Source organism: Monodelphis domestica, chromosome 1, assembly GCF_027887165.1.
Source record: "Monodelphis domestica isolate mMonDom1 chromosome 1, mMonDom1.pri, whole genome shotgun sequence".
In the NCBI taxonomy this organism is placed as follows: domain Eukaryota; kingdom Metazoa; phylum Chordata; class Mammalia; order Didelphimorphia; family Didelphidae; genus Monodelphis; species Monodelphis domestica.
The window spans coordinates 648,302,503-648,320,427 of record NC_077227.1 but is presented as its reverse complement, the minus strand read 5'-3'; the positions used below and the strand labels follow the sequence as shown (position 1 = coordinate 648,320,427).

General features: G+C 36.4%; 1 long non-coding RNA gene across 2 annotated transcripts; it reads right to left on the bottom strand.

The window, feature by feature from the left end:
* Positions 1-2,458: 2,458 nt before the first annotated feature.
* On the bottom strand, positions 2,459-17,049 carry LOC103103924 (uncharacterized). 2 transcript variants are annotated; one of them, XR_008911268.1, is made up of 4 exons: positions 16,889-17,049; positions 15,352-15,559; positions 3,719-3,852; positions 2,459-2,946 (listed from the first exon to the last, which is right to left on the bottom strand). It is a non-coding gene; the product is annotated as an uncharacterized LOC103103924 (long non-coding RNA). The 2 variants fall into 2 exon arrangements; XR_459253.3 differs by lacking the exons at positions 2,459-2,946; positions 3,719-3,852 and adding an exon at positions 14,961-15,148 and having other exon boundaries at positions 16,889-17,044.
* Positions 17,050-17,925: the final 876 nt, after the last annotated feature.

Genomic DNA, 17,925 nt, shown 5'->3' with positions numbered 1-17,925 from the left:
TTGGAAGTGTATTTTGGCCATCACAAATCCTGATGCTTTCTCCACCTACTAAAGTATTTCTGGGAGAGCAACATTCTTGTTGACACAGGGCCCACTTTTGTGTGTATATATCTTAGTTTCCCCACCTGAAGATTGAATGAATGTTGAGCAATAGATTTTAGAGTTGAAAGATTATTTAGAGAACATCTAGTTTAATATCCTCAATTTAAAGGTGAAGTCCTGAGGAATTCAATGATTGAGTCTTAATTCTCAACTCAGTGCTATGGGCTTCATGATCAGATTTGTTAATAGAAACTTCAAAGGCATATTTTTTTGAGACTAAATACAGCTTTATTTTTTTGTGGGCAGCTAGATGTCACAGTGGATATAGCACTGGACCTGAAGTTAGGAAGACTGACCTTCATGAATTCGAATCTGGCCTCAAATATTTATTAGCTGTGTGACCCTGTTTGTCTCAGTTTCTTCATCTTTAAAAAGGAGTTAAAGAAAGAAATGGTAAGCTGCTCCAGTATCTCTTTCAAGAGAACCTCAAAAGGGATCACAAAGAATTGGACACATTTGAAAAACAACTTAACAAATTCCTTTGTTTTGACCTGACACCCTTTTCTGAAAGTGGGATGGGTACATGAAATCCCATAGAGCATATATGGAGCTGGGGATAGTCCAGATTACTGTAATAGACTAATTAGGGTAACCTTCTCATTCCTATTCTTCCATATAAAGAAAATGAGGCCTCAAAGGTTAAAAGTGCCTGTAGACACACAACTAGTTATTGACTTAGCCAAGGCTAGATCTCAGTAATCCTGATTCATAGTCTAGTGCTTTCTCTAATTCTTTTCTACTCACTCCACAGTCTCTTTACTGATCATCTTACCATTTACACCAGGGAATGAGCAAGGAGGAACTTCCAACATGGCATTCTACTCTCTTGTTAGTGATTGCCTGTCCCAGAACATTTTTTTTTCAGGAAAGGTCCAGCGATATTTCACTTCATTCCCTCTTCTCTGGCCTTTTCCTCTTTAGCCAACAAACTCAATGCTGTACATGTATCCATTTCTCTATCTCCCTCTCTTCTGTCATTTCTGGAGGAAATGTTATTTACCATCCTGCCAACTTTTTGGACCAAAGTGTTCCTCCCTGGCTACTACTCTTAGGTCTTGTTATTTTCTCCATTAAAATGGAAGCTCCTTGAGGTTAGGGACTATCTTTGCTTTTGTATTTTTATCTCTAGCGCTTAGCACAATAATTGGCATATATTAAGCATTTAATAATTCCAGTGAGTACTCTGAAATTAGGAGATTTTCCAAGGTTATATAGCTAAGAAGCAAAAGACCTTGGACTAGGACTCCTAGATCAACGTGTTTCCCATTATATTAATAAGTATTGAATATTGAGTAGAGTACAAGTTTAGAATTAGAAGACATGTTCAGTTTCTATGTCAGATTCTTGCTGTGTGATCACAGACAAGTCAACAAAAGCTTTCAGAACCCCAGTGTTCTCTCATGTAAAATGAGGCAGAATAGGGTAGCAGAATAAAGATCAAGTCTAGAGTCAGAGTATCTGGGTTCAAATCCCAACTGTGCCACTTACTACCAGTGGGTAATAGATACATTTAACTTCCCTTTGTTTTGGTTTCTTTATGTGTCAAATCTGGATGAAATGACTTCCAAGGATCTCTTCAGGTCTAAGCAATGATACTATGCATTAAAAGACAATAACTTAATATCCTTCCAGAGAGTGCTCAGCATTTCAAGTTTTATGCATACAAGAAAGATGGACACTTGGTTTACAACTTCAGGTGCAACTTCTGGTTTTTAAAGCATAGTTTTCTCCATCCATTCAGCTGTATATACCCTAACTACATTCCCTCCTCTTGCCTGGAAATTCCTCTTTTTGGTCCCACCTCCACTGGAATTTTTCTGTGCCTGTGAATTTTCAATTTGCAAGCTAGAAACTTCTACTGTCCTAGCTAAGAGGCTTCTCCTTGCCTGTGATTTTTAGAGGTGAGGAACAATTGAGACCACCTCTCTCACAGAACTGATCCCTGAGTTGCCTTCAGCTGTGAAGATGGAGCCAGGTGTCCCAGAGAGAGCTTGTCCCAATGGACCACGTCCTAGGAGCAATCTCTCAAGAGATAGTCCTGAATCTCCTTCTGTCAGACTCCAAGAACTTGGAATTTTCTCTTGACTTCTCTGGTTGAATCTCTCCCTTGCTTCTCCCCATTCATTTTTTGTAGGGATTAGTTGCTTGGCACATAACTCTAGTTTTGGAAGTGTCAATCCTAGACCCCAAGTGGATCAATGACTGCCTTAACTTTATAGGTATGAGAAGGTATCAAATTATTTTTCCATTTTGGGAGGTAGATATTGGCACAGTACCCTTCCTGTGTTGTCTCTGTCTCCCTTTCCATGTTCCTTTGGATGCATCCAGTTAAGATAGTTAACCTCTCTGAAACATGTTAAATAAAAGGAGTTTATTAATTCAGCCTAGATTGGCCATCTAATCCTTCTGAATAGTCCATTTAAGAAAAGATAATGATCTCCAAAGGAGTGCTTTAAGGAGAGAATTTGAAGAGCTTTAAGTAAGACTTGCATTCTGCCCCTTCTCTGTTCTAACATGACAACCTTGTTGATCTGTAACCTTCAGCTCCAAATTGAATCAGATGCTCTTGAATTGAATCCCTCACTTTCTAAGTTTTGTGGAGAAGGGGCTGATCAGGAGAAGGGGAAAAGTTCTGATTCACAGAGCCAATGGATTCTGTGGTTTGGCTACTAAGAGCCAAGTAAGTGTTTTTATGAGTGAGCCTATGTGTGATGAGTGTAGATTTCCTACTCCCAGTGCATGTGGCCAATAAACCTGAATGATCTAAGTGAAACCTTCATTTCAAATATAAATATTTAGCATGACTTGCAGGTCACAACTTTACTGTCTTCATGGCAACTGCAGCTACAAGAAACAAAACAAAATTAGCAGAGAAATTGAGGTTAAAAAAGAAAACAAAAATTATTTACACATAACATCTTTGTTAACTGCCACCTCAATAGTCAAGTCATTCAACTCCAAATTTGCTCATATTCATAGTTTTCCAAGTCCACCATCACATACTCAGGCCTATTTATTTGTTCTGTCTTTCCCCTTTTAACCTCCTTTCTCTTGGTCTCTGACTGCGTAATGGTTCATAAAGTCAGTTTTCAGTTTTATTAATTGATCAAAAGTAAAAAGGGAAAAGTAGAATTATATACTAAAGAGTGTTTTGTTTTCCCAAATTACTTGCAAATAATTCATGTTTAAATTAATTTTTATTAAACAACTGGGAAAATATTAATGTAACAAAAATGGCAATTCTACCTAAATTAATTTACTAATGCAGGGTCATGCCAATCAAAATGCCAAAAAAAAATTTTACAGAGCTAGGGAAAAATAATAACAAAATTCTTTATTTTTCACATGTTCCTGTAAGTGAAAATTTTTTCATTTTCCTGTTCCTTAGGGAACAGTTGGCATGTTTCATCTTTATATCTCTATCATAGAAGTCACTGAATCTAAACAGCAGTATAATCTCTTAGTCATTGATATTACTAAATACCTACTGTTGTGCCTATAGGTGCTATGCAGGACACAGATGGAATGGAAAACATGGTTTCTACCCCACAAGAGCATTACAACCCAAGGGGAAAAAGGGCTAAAGGAAGGACAGAAACAAGCTTTTATTAAGTACCTCTGATATTCCAGGCACTATGATATTCTGAGATCTTCACAACCACATAGCGATATAGGTGCAATAATTTTTTACATTTTATAGTTGAGGAAACAGGTCAATAGAAGTCAGTGCTAGAGCTGGGCCTTGGAATTCTAAGAGAGAAAAATTAGGAGAAAGTACATTTCAGGCATGGGGGATTTTTTGAAGATTTGAAAGGCTTTGGAGTAGAGGTATCAAATACACAGGAAGCAATACTTCTGAGCACCCCAGAACTGGATTAAAATATAATTGGGAAATATTTAATAAAATAAATAAAACCACAATAAAATATAGATAACACATTTTAAAACTAAGTTAATATGCAACAGGGATAATTATATACATATTAGTGACCCCCATTTCTATGTGACTTTGCCCTTACTGTTTTGGAGGAAGGACAGGTACCATGTACTAATTTTTTTCTTTTTTAATAATATTTTATTTTTACTTAATTACATGTAAAAATTTTGAGTTCCAATTTTTCCCTCTCACTCCCTTTCTTTGAAAAAGATAGAAATTTGATATAAGTTATAATCATATACCACAATGTGTTCAGCCATTTTCCCTCTTGATGGACATCCCCTCAATTTTCAATTATTTGCTACCACAAAAAGCTGTTATATGTAGTTTTATACACATAGGTTCTCTTTTTTTTAACCTTTTGGGAGAAGGACATGGTAGTGCCATTGTAGGATCAAATGGTATGCATAATTATATAACCTTTGGGTAATAGTTCAAAATTGCTCTCCAGAATGGTTCACAACTCCACCAACAGTGCATTAGTTTCTTAATTTTCCTACCTCTTCTCCCACATTTATAATTTTCCTTTTCTGTCATATTAGCCAACCTGAGAGATGTGAAGTAGTATCTTGGAATTGTTTTAATTTTCATTTCTCAATTCCAAGATACTACTTCACATCTCTCATTTTTATATGACTAGATAACTTTGATTGCTCTATCTAAAAACTACCTGTTCATATCTTTGGATCATTTATCAAATGAGGAATGACATAGTCTTATAAATTTAACTCAGTTTTTTATAAATTTTAGAAATGAGACCTTTTTCAGAGACACTTGCTATAGTTCCCCCCCCCCCATTGACTTCTACCTTCTTTTTAGTCTTGGTTGTATTGGTTTTGTTTGTGCAAATTTTTTTCTAATTTAATATATTCAAATCTATCAATTTTATACCTCATAATTCTCTCTATCTCTTCTTTAGTTTATAAATTCTTTCCTTATCCATAGATCTGATAGGTAAACTATTTGATGTTCCTCTATATTGCTTATAGTATCACCCTTTAGGTCTAAATCATGTACCCATTTTGACATTATCTTAATATGTGATGTGAGATGTTGGTTTATACCTAGTTTCTGCAAAGATACTGGTTTTTCAATTTCTCCAGTAGTTTTTCTCGAATAGTGAGGTCTTGTCCCCAAAACTTGAATTATTGAGTTTATCAAACAATAGATTACTATGATCATTTCCTATTATATTTAATGTACTTGACCTATCCCACTGATCCCTACATTCAGTTTCTTAGCCAATGCTAGATTGCTTTGATAACTACTACTTTAAAAATACAGTTTGAGAACTGAAACTATTAGGTCACCTTTCTTTACACTTAAAAAAAATTAATTCCATTGATATTCTTGACCTTCCATTCTTTCAGATTAATTTTGTTATTATTTTTCCCTAGCTCTGTAAAATTTTTTTTTTGGCATTTTGATTGGCATGACACTGCATTAGTAAATTAATTTAGGTAGAATTGCCATTTTTGTTACATTAATATTTTCCCAGTTGTTTAGATCTGTCTTTTATTTGTGTGAAAAGCATTTTGTAATTGTGTTTATATAGTTCCTAAGTTTATCTTGGCAAGTAGACTCCCAGGTATCTTATATTGTCCATGAGCTAAAATTCTACCCAAGAAATCAGTTCAGGATGTACAAAAAGCTCTCAAGAATGAAATTCTGAGTGTAACCAACTAAAATAATTGGAATTTTCCCACATTCACTTCCTGCTTACCTCCTTCAGAATGAATATTTCATTATGATCAGGAAAATGTGTCTATCAGGATGCCTGCCTTTTTGCCAATTTGCTTGGAGTAAGGTGAAACCTTGGTTCTTTTAATTTGCCTTTTTCCTTACTCTTAGTTATTTAGAATGTCTTCTTTTGATCATTAATGGTTTGCATTTTTTTTACGAACTGTGTGTTTGTACTCGATAAACATAGCTATGTGAAAAATGACTTAATTTTCTACATTGGGGTTAATATCATACATACTTTGTATGCCAGACTTTTGTCAGTGATATTTAATGCAATTCTTTCTCCTGCTCTACTTTCTTCTCTTCTAATTTTGTCTTCAATGATTTTATCAAAGCAAAAATTTTAAAGTGTTATGTGTTTAAAATGATGTTTTCCCTTTTATGATCACTTCACTTCCTCAGTCAGTCATGAATTCCCTACTTATCTATACTTAGCTGTGAAAGGTGCCTGATTTATTCTCTTCTAATTTTTTTTATGGTGTGGCCTTTTATACAAGGTAACTCAAACATCTTAGTTAAGTTTTAAGCTTTAATAGCTTAAATCTTTATTCAGATTAAATATCAGATTTGAATTAACACTTATAACCAAAATATTGCTAAAAGCTTAAATATTTTGTGGGGATTTAAGGCATCATTTACCTAGCAAATTCTCTTAGGTGGGACTTCATTCTCCAACATCATCAGGTAAAACAAATTATATTAAATATTCTATTAAAACAAATGAATTAAAATGGATGGGAAGACCAAGAGCAGATTCAGGACTCATTGTTGGAGAACTGGAGACCCCATGTTTCTGAGAAATAGACTTGTAACTTTTTTTTTTTTACAAGTAAGACTTTGCAGTGAAAGCCAACTGTGGGACAAAGCAGGATCTTAAAGACGTTGTGCTGCTCTGACTGCAGGCAGAAAGAGTCATTGAAAGTCTCAATGTAATCCCAAGGGATGCATATATTAAATAAAAAACAAGCATTGTGCTCTGAAATGACTTATTTAAAATGCAAAGGGTAACAGGAGAGCTGCCTTTGGTGAAAGCCCAGCTCTCAGAAACAGGAAAGCAATACCTAATCTTGGTTAGAGTTGCTTGCTTTTAAGCTAATTAGGTAGGGATTGAATTCAGGATGAAAAGTTGGAATCTAGGTTAACAGTGAAGAAAAATGTTATTCTTCCTCTTTGCTACCAGCCTGCCACTGTTTCATTTTCTAACTTTCCCACTTTAGAATGCAAGGTTGCAAAAGATAACTAGCTAATTTGACAAAACGCTCAAAATTATATATATATATATATATATATATATATATATTAAAAACTCACTTTTATAGAGTTGGCATGGGGTTCCAGAGTCATAATATGGGATAGACACATGACAAAGGGCAATTATTATTAACTTTGATAATAGCCACTTTGCTTTAAAATGTTATTATTTATACTTTAAGAAGAAAAGAATAAAGTGGAATTCAATGAAATAGTAAATAATATAATCTCTACCACTATTTGAATGTCATATTATTATGCTTTTCTTTCAAAGCTCAGTTTATTTAGCTGTTAGGAGAATTTGTTTCTTGTCCTTGTTTAACCATTAATAAGTTGTGTAACCTTGGGTAAGTCATTTATCTTCTCTGGCTCTAGATGTCCCAAGTTGGTAAATGAGGGCATGTGATAGAATGACTTTTAAGGTCCCAGATAGTTTCTTAAATCTATGTTATTGCTATTGAAGTAGATTGTTGGGGGGGGGGTCATACTCAACTTTAATTTTACCTGAAAGCTTTTAAAAAAGAAAACTTATTATTATAATGAGTTCATTTTTTTTTCATAATAGGCAACCTTCACTGGATACCAGTCTTTGACACAACATGCCTGCAAATAACAAGCTCTTACCTCTTAACAGGCCCATGCTAGATTGGATTTTTCAAGCATAATTAGCTATGTAAACAAACAAAGAATTTAGGGAATTTTTAGAAGTAGAGGAGGAGGGGATTGTCTACAGTCTAATATGGTTGTTTAGTAAATGCATTTTCCTCTAGATTAAAGGTGACTATATTGTCTGAAATCCATTTTTATTTTATTTTTTTGTTCTCCAGTTAATATCTTCTTCTCTTTATAATGGATGTCTCTCAGTAAACTTGGAATTGTTTAAGGTCTAAAAGAAAGGGAACTTCCTCAGAGTTAGCACATTCACTAATGTAAGGGAACATTTCAGCCAAGAGTGTCCAGTTCTATAACTCTTGTCTTGCTGGAGATCAGTGATTATGTAAGTTTCAGATATCAATATCTCATGCCAAATTTGATGATTCTATGAATTGCTTTTTGCAATGTGCACAGGAAGGAGGTAGATACTGTGGCAAATACAGAAATTGAAGAGGAAGGGGTTAACAGCTTCACTATCCATAGGATGTCTAAGTTGGTAATGAATCTTATTCTGTTATGAATCCAGATGGGCAAATTACTATTTTAGGCATTAATTAGGCACTTTTATCTTCTGTGATTGCTACTTTTGTGCTATTTTAGGTTTTCTGTTGGATGTTTCTAAAAATGTGTTTTAATTAATGTTTACATTGTACTTGAGTTCAGGAGGCTGTTTCAGGGACCAGTATGGATTTTGAAATCCTTAAATAAATATATGTAAAATGGAACAGAAGTGACCCTAATTGAAATTATAGGAGTGATTGATTTTTAAGGACAGAACAAAAGCTCAGATATCTCTTGACTGCTTGGAAATCCTCTGAATTATTTCCTACTCATCAATACATTAAGGCAGTGATTACCAAACTTTTTGAGAGTAAAAGTGAGAGGCTCTTTAGCAGTTAAAGATATTTATTCTTGCAGCCAAAACTAGGTGAAAAAGCACCACAAATGGAAGCAAGCAGTACAGAAGGCATTCTGACTGGAGAGGGGGGAGATTTACATCATTCCATGGGAATAGGGATGGGAATTTTGGATTCTACAAGATCATTGCTACAGGAGTTGCCCACCCACACTCTTAGCCCTATCCTAAGTAGTTATCAAGAATAAGTTTTTAAATAGCACATATTGCCCAGAGGAAGTCTATGATAGAGGAAAAAAGCATTCTATCTGGTAGCTTTCTATCTTGCTTAATTATTTTTGCTAACAAGGAGCTAAGCTCAGTTGTTTTTAGCCGAAGTACAATTTCTGTCATTGCCCTCTAAATTTCAGCACTCTGGGAAATTTCCAGTTGTCCCTCCCCAGTTTTTTTTTTAGTTCCCTTCTATATTCACAACTGAAGCCTATAACATCTTCCTTTCTCTCCTCCCCCTGTTTCTCAATGTGTCTTCTATTTCTTGCCATTTCAAGTCAGACACTTTGAGATGAATTGCTTTGTTGACAGTATGTTGTCTAATTCCTTTATTTAAAAAATTAAAAAGACTTAGGCCAGGAGAAGCTGTGACTTAGCCAAAATTGTCCAACATAGCTGATAAAGAACACACGTTTTAGTGCACAGTTGGGTCTAGAGCACCCTAACCTCCTACTGCACTCAACTCCAGTTGCTGTTGCTTTCTCTTTCCTCAAAATGCCTTGTTTTATGTATATCTGAAGTAGTGATACCTAACAATTGGGAAAAAATTATATGTGGTTTTATCACCCCCAAAAGGTGATTGAGAGTATGTCAATAACTACTCACGTTTGCCTACTTTCTCATTAAAAAAAATAAAACCTGTTAACTTCTGTCTTAGAATCAATGCTAAGATTATTTCCAAAGCAGAAGACTGGTAAGGTTTGGGGTTAAGTGACTTGCCCAGGGTTACACAGCTAGGAAATATCTGAGGTCAAATTTGAACCCAGGACCTCCTGTCTCCAGGCTTTGCTCCCTATCCACTGAGCCACCTCACTACCCCTACTTTCTCATTTCTAAAAAGTCTTTGGAGAATTATCTAGACACTTGCTGATGAAAAGACAAGAAGGGAACAGGAAAGCTTTTGTTAATGATTTTTCTAAAGCAGGATACTGTACAGTTAGACAGTTGACTGAATGATCTCTCTTGGCTTGTGGTTTGCCAACTAAGAGAAAGCATTTTACTTAGTAGAACAAAATAATACCTCAAAGATTTGTGACCAACAAAGATATTTCCCAAATGTATGTTAATAGACTATTCCTTGCCTGGGGATAGATTGATTATTGAACTTAAAGTTAGGAAGACCTGACTTAAAATTTTGGCTTAGATATCAACTGGTTGTGATGTTCTAAGCAAGTCATGTACCTCTGTCAGCCTCAGTTTCTTCATCTATAAAATTGGATAATAACAGTACCTATTTTGGGGAGTCATTCTGAAGATTAAATGAGATGACAAAAGTAAAGAGCTTTGCAAAACACAAAGAGCTATAGAAACATCAGCTTTTATTATTACTAAGCAACCATAGTAAAAAGATTTGCTTAATGGTCCACTGATTAACAATATAACAAGGTGATATATGGTCACCAAAGGTATTCACCTTTGTCATAGAGCATGTGTTGTTTACAGTCCAAAAAGAAGATCAATTCCTTACATATGATTATTATTAATGATAATAGCTAGCATTGAAATCATACCTCGAAGTTTGTAAAGCATTTTACAAAGATGATTTCATTTGATCCACACAACAACCCTGTGATTTAGTGCTATTATTATCCTCATTTTATAGATGAGAAATCTGAGGCAAACAGAGGCTAGATTTGAATTCAGCTCTTTCTGACTCTAGGCATGGCATTCTATATACTGTTTCCACCTCCCAAACATCTGTGAAACAGTTTTTTAATATTACATATTGCCCAGAGGAAGTCTTCTTTGTGGAATCCTAAAGATGTTACTTGTAGTGTATCCAAGGCGCTATTCTTCGGAGTGTCTTTGGCTCTACTGCATACACTGCTATTCCTGTAAGGAGGCTAAGATCCCAATGAGAAGTCCAAATTCTCTGACTCTCCCAACTTCACAAGATCATTCTGATCTTATTCTTGCTTCCCCCCACTCCCCACAAAGGGATTCCCACATAGTCATTTGACTAAAACTATTCTCTTCTCTAAGCTGCCAGATGTAAATGTATGTAAACAATACTGTGTTCTAAACTGACTTGTTATTTTATGTTAAAAAAAAGAAACAGGACATAACAGAGCACATATTAGTTTAGTGCCTTGATTTGATAATGTTGCTTTTCCCTGATAAAGATACCTGGCTACAGTAGCTTTGGTTACTTTATTTTTAAACCCTTGCTTTCTTTCTTAGAATTGATAGTAAGTATTGGTTCCAAGGTAAAAGAGTGGTAAAGGTTAGACAACTGGAGTTAAGTGATTAGTCCAGGATCACGCAACTAATTGTAAGTTACTTTAAATGGGGCTAGGTTTCTTTATTCAGCTCTTATTATGTGCCAGGTACTGTGCTAAACTCTGGGTATACAAAGAAAGGCAAAACCAGTATTGGTCTCAAGAAGCTCACGTTCTAATGAGGAAGACAATGTTTAGAAATCAGAATAAAGAAGATGAATACAGAAAAGATGGAAAGTAGATTGAGAATTGTATTGTGCCATTCCGCAATTGACAATTGGTAAAAGGATATTTTCAGATGAAGAAATCAAAGCCACGAATAATCATATGAAAAAATGTTATAAATCATTCTTGATTAGAGAAATTAAAATAAAACAACACTGAAGTACTACCTCACACTTATCAAATTGGCCAATATGGCAGTAAAATAAAGTGATAAATGTTGAAGGAGATCTGGAAAAATTGGAACACTAATACATTGCTTGTAGAGTTGTGAACTGATGCAACCATTCTGGATGGCAATTTGGAACTATGTACAAAGGACTGAAAACCATGAAAACCCTTTGATCCTGTAATACCACTACTGGGTCTGAATCCCAAACAGTTAATAAAAAGGGAAAAGGACCTATTTATATAAAAATATTTATAGCAGCTCTCCTTGTAGTGGCAAAGAATTGGACATCAAAGAGATGTCCATCAATCAGGGAATGGCTGAACAAATTGTGGTATATGTTGGTGATGGAATACTATTATGCTATAAGAAATGATAAGCAAGATGATTTCAGAAAAAGCTGGAAAGATCTGCAGGAATTGATGCAGAGTAAAATAAGCATAATTGGGAGACATTGTACATAATAACAGCAATATTGGATGATGATTATCTGTGAAAGCTTGGTCACTCTCAGCAATGCAATTATCTGGGTCAATCCTGATAAACTTATGACAGGGAATGATAATCCACCTCCAGAGGAAGAACTGTTGCAGTTGTCTTTTACATCAGTGTATTTAAGGTTTTATTTTGGGGTTCTGCTTGTGCATAACTTTGCTCTTACAATAATGACCAATATAGAAGAGTGTTTTGCATGACAATAAAAAAAATAAAATTAAAAAAGAAAATAATCTTAGAGAGGAGGGCACTACCAGCAAAGGAGACAAGGAAAATTCTCCCGGAAGAAATGATATTTAAGCTGAGATTCTTATAATCAGTTTTTTGGAGGGAGAACATTCCAAATATAGGGAATATCCAGTATAAAGACATGGAGACATAACAAAAAGACTATGGAGTTTGTAGAGGGGAGTAAAATGTAGGGCAAATGCAAAGTTAAGAAGAAACCAGAATGTCAAGAGCTTTAAATACCAAATAAGCAACTTTATTTGATCCTGAGTGTTATAAGGAGCTAATAGAGTTTATTGAGCAAGGGTGATGAGTTGGTCAGATTTATAATTTGTGAAAATCATTTGTCAGTTTAGTGGATGATGGATTCGAGTGGAGAGAGACTTGAGGCAGGAAGAAAATTAGTGTACTATTGCAATGACTCAGGCAAAAGGTGATGAAAGCCTAAACTAGAATGGTGACTATGTAAGAGGAGAGATGAGAGTATATGGGAGAAATAAAGAGAAATGAATTTTAAGATGTGGCACCTGATAGGATATGTGAGGTACATAAGCAAGAGGAGTTGCTGGATACCTGAAAGAATGGTACCTGTAATGGTGTGAAGATAGTATTAACTTTCCCCTTGCTTATTTTTAAGTTAATCAATAAAGTACCCCTACTTAATACCTTACCAGTCACGAAGTATGAAAGTTCACAAGTCACTTTCTAGAGTGGGTGACAACTCCTGAAGTCATTGCCCACCCCCTGAGCAGTGCTAGGCAAATTGAAAGACTGTGATTGGTTCCTCTAAAGTGGGGAAGTGACAGGAAGAGATGTGGCAAAAAGGACTATAAAAAGTCCTGAACTTCCTGTCCAAGGGATTGGAATTCTTCTTTGGGTAACTTCTTCAGACTTCTAATTTGAACTTCTCCTTTGGGGTTCATATTTGGAGACTCTGTGTTGGTGAGCTGGACTGAAGGAGGAAACTCTTTCCCTGGATCCTGCTTTCGATTGCTGGGTGAGTAGCTGGCCTTCCTTTCCTGGCTTCTGGAGAGATTAGTTCCAAAGAGGCCTTCCTTTTTTGGAGGAGGCTGCATTGGTGGAACCATTGTTGAAGGCACCACTGGGTCCTCTGGCTAAAGATTATCAAGCCCTGCTGGGGCTGAGCTGGACACTGGAGCAGAACTTAGTGTGGTAGGCTAGACAATTCTCTACCTTCTTACCTTTTTCCATTTTCAATCTTTCCACTTCTTTGTAAATAAAGCTGCTAAAAGTCATTAAGCTATAAGATTTTAAAATTGGCGACCACAATATTACTTTAGAATTTTTATATTAGCATAAAAATTAAATTGTATATTCTTACAATGATAACAGGAATCTTCAAAAGAAATGAGAATTTTAGGGAAAGAATGAGTCCTGTCTTGGACCTGTTGAGTTTGAGATGCTAATGGTATTTTCAGTTTGAGATGTTTGATAGTTGGTGATGTGGAATTTGGAGCTCAGGGGAAAGACTAGTTTTGGAAGTCATTAATATAGAGATGATAATTGAACCTGTTGAGCTGATGAGATCACCAAATAGAAGAGAATAAAGTGAAATATGAAAGGAACCCAGAACAAAGTCTAAGAGAACACCCACAGTGGGAAGGTGTGTCATGGATGAAAAACCAGCAAAAGAAACTGAGGATTGGTCAGGCAGGTAAGAGGAGAACCAATAGAGAGTAGAGTCATTAAAACCCAGTGAGGAGAGAATATCAAGGCTGAAAGGTAGTCAGCAGTGTTAAATGCTATAAAGCAATCAAGAAAGATAAGAATCAAGAAGAAACCATTCGATTTGGCAATTAAAAGAGAATTTGTAACTTTGAAGAAGGCTGTTTCATTTGAATAATGAATTTGGAAGTCTCATCAATAAACAATTCAGGTCCCCCCTTTCAAAAGAAAAAAAAATCCAGACAAGGAATTGTCCAGTGATGGGGAGTGCTCCTGAGGGCATCTATTCCACTTTGGACAATTTAAAATGTTGATAGTTTTCCTTATGTTGAGCCTAAAACCTCCTTCTGAAATTTTAACTGAATTTGTCTCATTCTGACCTCTAGGACCCAATAGAATAAGTCCATTCCTTATTCCACACTAGAGGCCTTCACATAACTAAAAAAAAATACGTTCCCTCTGTCTTTTCCAACCTGAACATCCTCAGTTCCTTCCACTGATCCTTCAAGTGGCAGTTTCAAGTCATTTCATCATCTTGACCAAGTGTGTTGGATGCCCACCAGCAAGCACAATATTGCAGAGAGAGGCAGAATAGGGACAGTGACCTACCTCATCCTTTACATTATGCCTCTCTTCAAGCAGGCATAAGCAGGACAGCTTTTTTCGGCTGTCAAGTCACCCTGGTAACCCTTGAAAATTCCTGATCTTTTTCTTATGAGCTCTTACACACCCACTTTTTTCCTATTCCTCAACCACTTTATTCCCCTTTGGTTATCCAGTGAAGCCTGTATCTTCAATTCATTAGACTGTAAGATCCTTGAGAGTGGAGATTGTCTTTTGCCTTTCTTTGTAGTCCCAGCATTTAGCATAGTGCCTGGAACTTAGCTGACTGACTGTTTCCTCTAGAATAGGCTTTGAAAGGGTACAATCAAATGAGGAGGTTTTGTTTGAGAGTTAGGAGATTGGACTCATTATCTTTTATCATTGTACCTGCAGTTCATTCGACACTCAATGGAGGGTAAAACTCATCTGGAATCTTTGGGTCTCATTTTCTCAACCTGAAGACTGAAGTGTATGTTATAACGAAGAACGACAAATTAAGGTTAATCAGAAGACTTCCTTTGGTTCCACAAATGGTTTTATTCCTTTGGCTTATGCCAAAAAATGGTTTTGCCCTTGGTAAGGATAAACTGGTAATACCTTAAACTCATCAGTCCTTATATCTTCTGCTATGAATGAGTTTCTCCTAGATTCTTTAGTGGGAGCATGTTTGATTGAGAAGGTGGTGGCAGGGAGTACATTGGTACAGTTGGTCCCTGAATGAGGGAGGGAAAAGAACATAGGAAAGGGATCCAAAGGCCCTAAAGTGCAATTTCACCTTTACAATTTTGTCTGTGTCTAGCCAGTTTAATGTAGACAGTTATCTCCCCAACACACACACACACACACACACACACACACACACACACACACACACATAAATAAATGAATCTCTCGTTTTATTGTCTTATTTGCTTACCTAGACACCTGCCCAAGAGTCTTTGATCCAAGACCTGCAGTGGTGCTCTGTGGCATGGGTTGGATGGCCAGAGCTTTGGAGGGAATGGGAGGGAATGGGTAAGGCAGGCACTGGATACCTTGGATCCTTATAATCTGCTGTGCTTGCACAACCTCTCGATTGCACGGTTACTGGCTTCAGTGCAGCTGGGCACCATTTCAATGCACATCTATGGAGACCATGTTACAACAACAAAACAAACCACTGTAACTGCAAGTTACATTAGCAGCTTAAAAAAACAAGTCAACAGACTCAAAGGCTGCTCTGGAGAGCCCCTCCCAGGGAGTCAGCTTTGGGCTGAGAGGGAGTTACTATGCCTTCTCTTTGACTTTTTTTTTTCCTGTTAAAAGCCATTTTATTTACTCTAAAGTCTGTTCCCATTGTTGTCCCTTTTTCCCCCCTCAGGATGAAGTTCTTTCTGGGTCTTAGGACCTTCATCTCAAACTGGGACTGGATCTTACAGAGGTTCTCCATCAATTCTTCACTTTTTAAAATGATATTGGAACAAGGCACACATCCTAGAACAACCCACAGGATCATGAATCTAGAACTTGAAAGACCCTGTAGGGGCTACCTAATCTAACCTCCCTACTTTCTTGGGCTGCAGAAAGGGTAAGTGACTTACCTGAAGTGAGAGAGGTAGTGATTATGGGATTTGGACTTACAAAATCCTCAAACTCTCAAGTCACTACTCTCCCCTGTACCTACCAAACAGTAGGTTCAGTGGTTAGCCACAAGTTCATTGATTAAGATTTTCTTGCTTTCTTGATGTTTCATTGTAGCTTAGGATAGCCAGACATTTGAGAGAATTAATACACCTTCCAAAATCAAGGAGTAAAGGGAGAAATCTGCCTGTGTCTAGAGACCCTACTAATAAATAATGTACTACCGAAAGCTCATTTAACACATTGCTCCTAAGTGAAGTGAGAACAAAGGAGTTCCCAAAATGCCAGTGGAGCAAGCCAGGGCTATTGGTAGATTGGAGTCTTTCCAACATAATGATGCTCCAAGTACTCATATCTCTCTCCACAAACCTCATGTGTGAAAGTGCAAATGGATAAGCTAAGAAGATTGTATAGGAGCAATTTGAAGCCATGAGAGCATGGAAGGAAAATTCAAAGTTTACTAGTTAGCTACTCAATTTAATCTCTTGAAAAACAAATATGTTAGGCTTGAGACATTTTACCCTGACTGATAGTTCTTTTTTTTTCCAGTCTTTTAGCTCTCTTCTTGCTTCAGAAACCCCATCTTTCCAGGGTACAGAATATTATAGTGTTTTAAAAAAATTTTAATTTTGTTGTATAATTTTATTACCTTTAAAAAAAGCAAAAAAAACCCCAAAATAATTCAAAACTAAAAATTCATTCTCCCTACTTTGGTTTTATCTTCCCCCAATTCCTTCTAAGTTTTTTCCCCTCTTTATTTCCCATTTTCTCCCTTCTCTCTTACTTCTTTCTCTGTCTCTTCAATTAACTAACTTGTCTCCCCATCTCCTTACCATCTTTTCTTATTTCTCCAGCCCTTTGGGGAGAAATAGAACATTCCTTTTCAACTGTCATCACAGAACTTTAATGAAGCTCACCCCCAAGGCTTGCTTAATACTCTTCTGTTCAGAGAACAAATGCCTCTGGCCTCTCTGAAGGAAAACAGGGAATTGTTTGAATGTGTGGGTGTGGGTGTGGGGTGTCAAGGGTGGTGGTGGTAGTGGAGGATTAGATGACCTCTCCAGGGCCATTCCAGCCCCAAGATACCATGATTCTATGAAGAGATGCATTTGGGTGTGGTGGATCATAGAATCATAGCTGGAAGGGGACTTTAAGAGATAGTTGGAGCTGGAAGGGAATTTAGAGATTATCTAGTCCAATCTTTTGATGTTGGAAATGAGGTAACTGAGAACAGTGAAATGACTTGCCCAAAGTCATATAGCTAGATAATATATACATCATGAAATTCAGTCCCTCTTGGCTTGTTATTCTAGGTTTGCCAGTGTTGACGTTTCAGTATGCATTTAGCTCTGAACACTTGGCTCATTATCTTCCCCTCACCCCAATCTATTTTATATTAGGAAGTTATATGTTCTTCCTATTTTATTTCCTATTTCCTATTAAGCTGCTAAGCTTAATAGAGAAATCCCACACCAATAGTAGCTTCCAGTTCATGCTTATATATAGTGCTTTATGATCTACTAAACTCTTTCCACACAACATACCCTCTTTAGAAGGAAGTGTTAACATTTGTTTTTTGCTCATACCTGCAATTTTTTCATCATTATAGAGAGCTCAATAAGGAAACTCCCTCACTTAAATCCAGTTGCCCAGGGGAAATTGAGAAATTAAATGACTTTTCCAGTATATCTCAGTGAATAGATGTCAGAAATGGGATTTGAACCTGGGTCACTGTGACCTTGAGGCCCTAGAACTCCATCTACTCTAACACAGTTTACTTTGCTGCAGATCCCATTTTGACAAGAAAATTGAGGCTCAAAGAACCTAGACTGAGACTCAGGATGTCCAAAAAGACTCCTTGAGGGCAGGG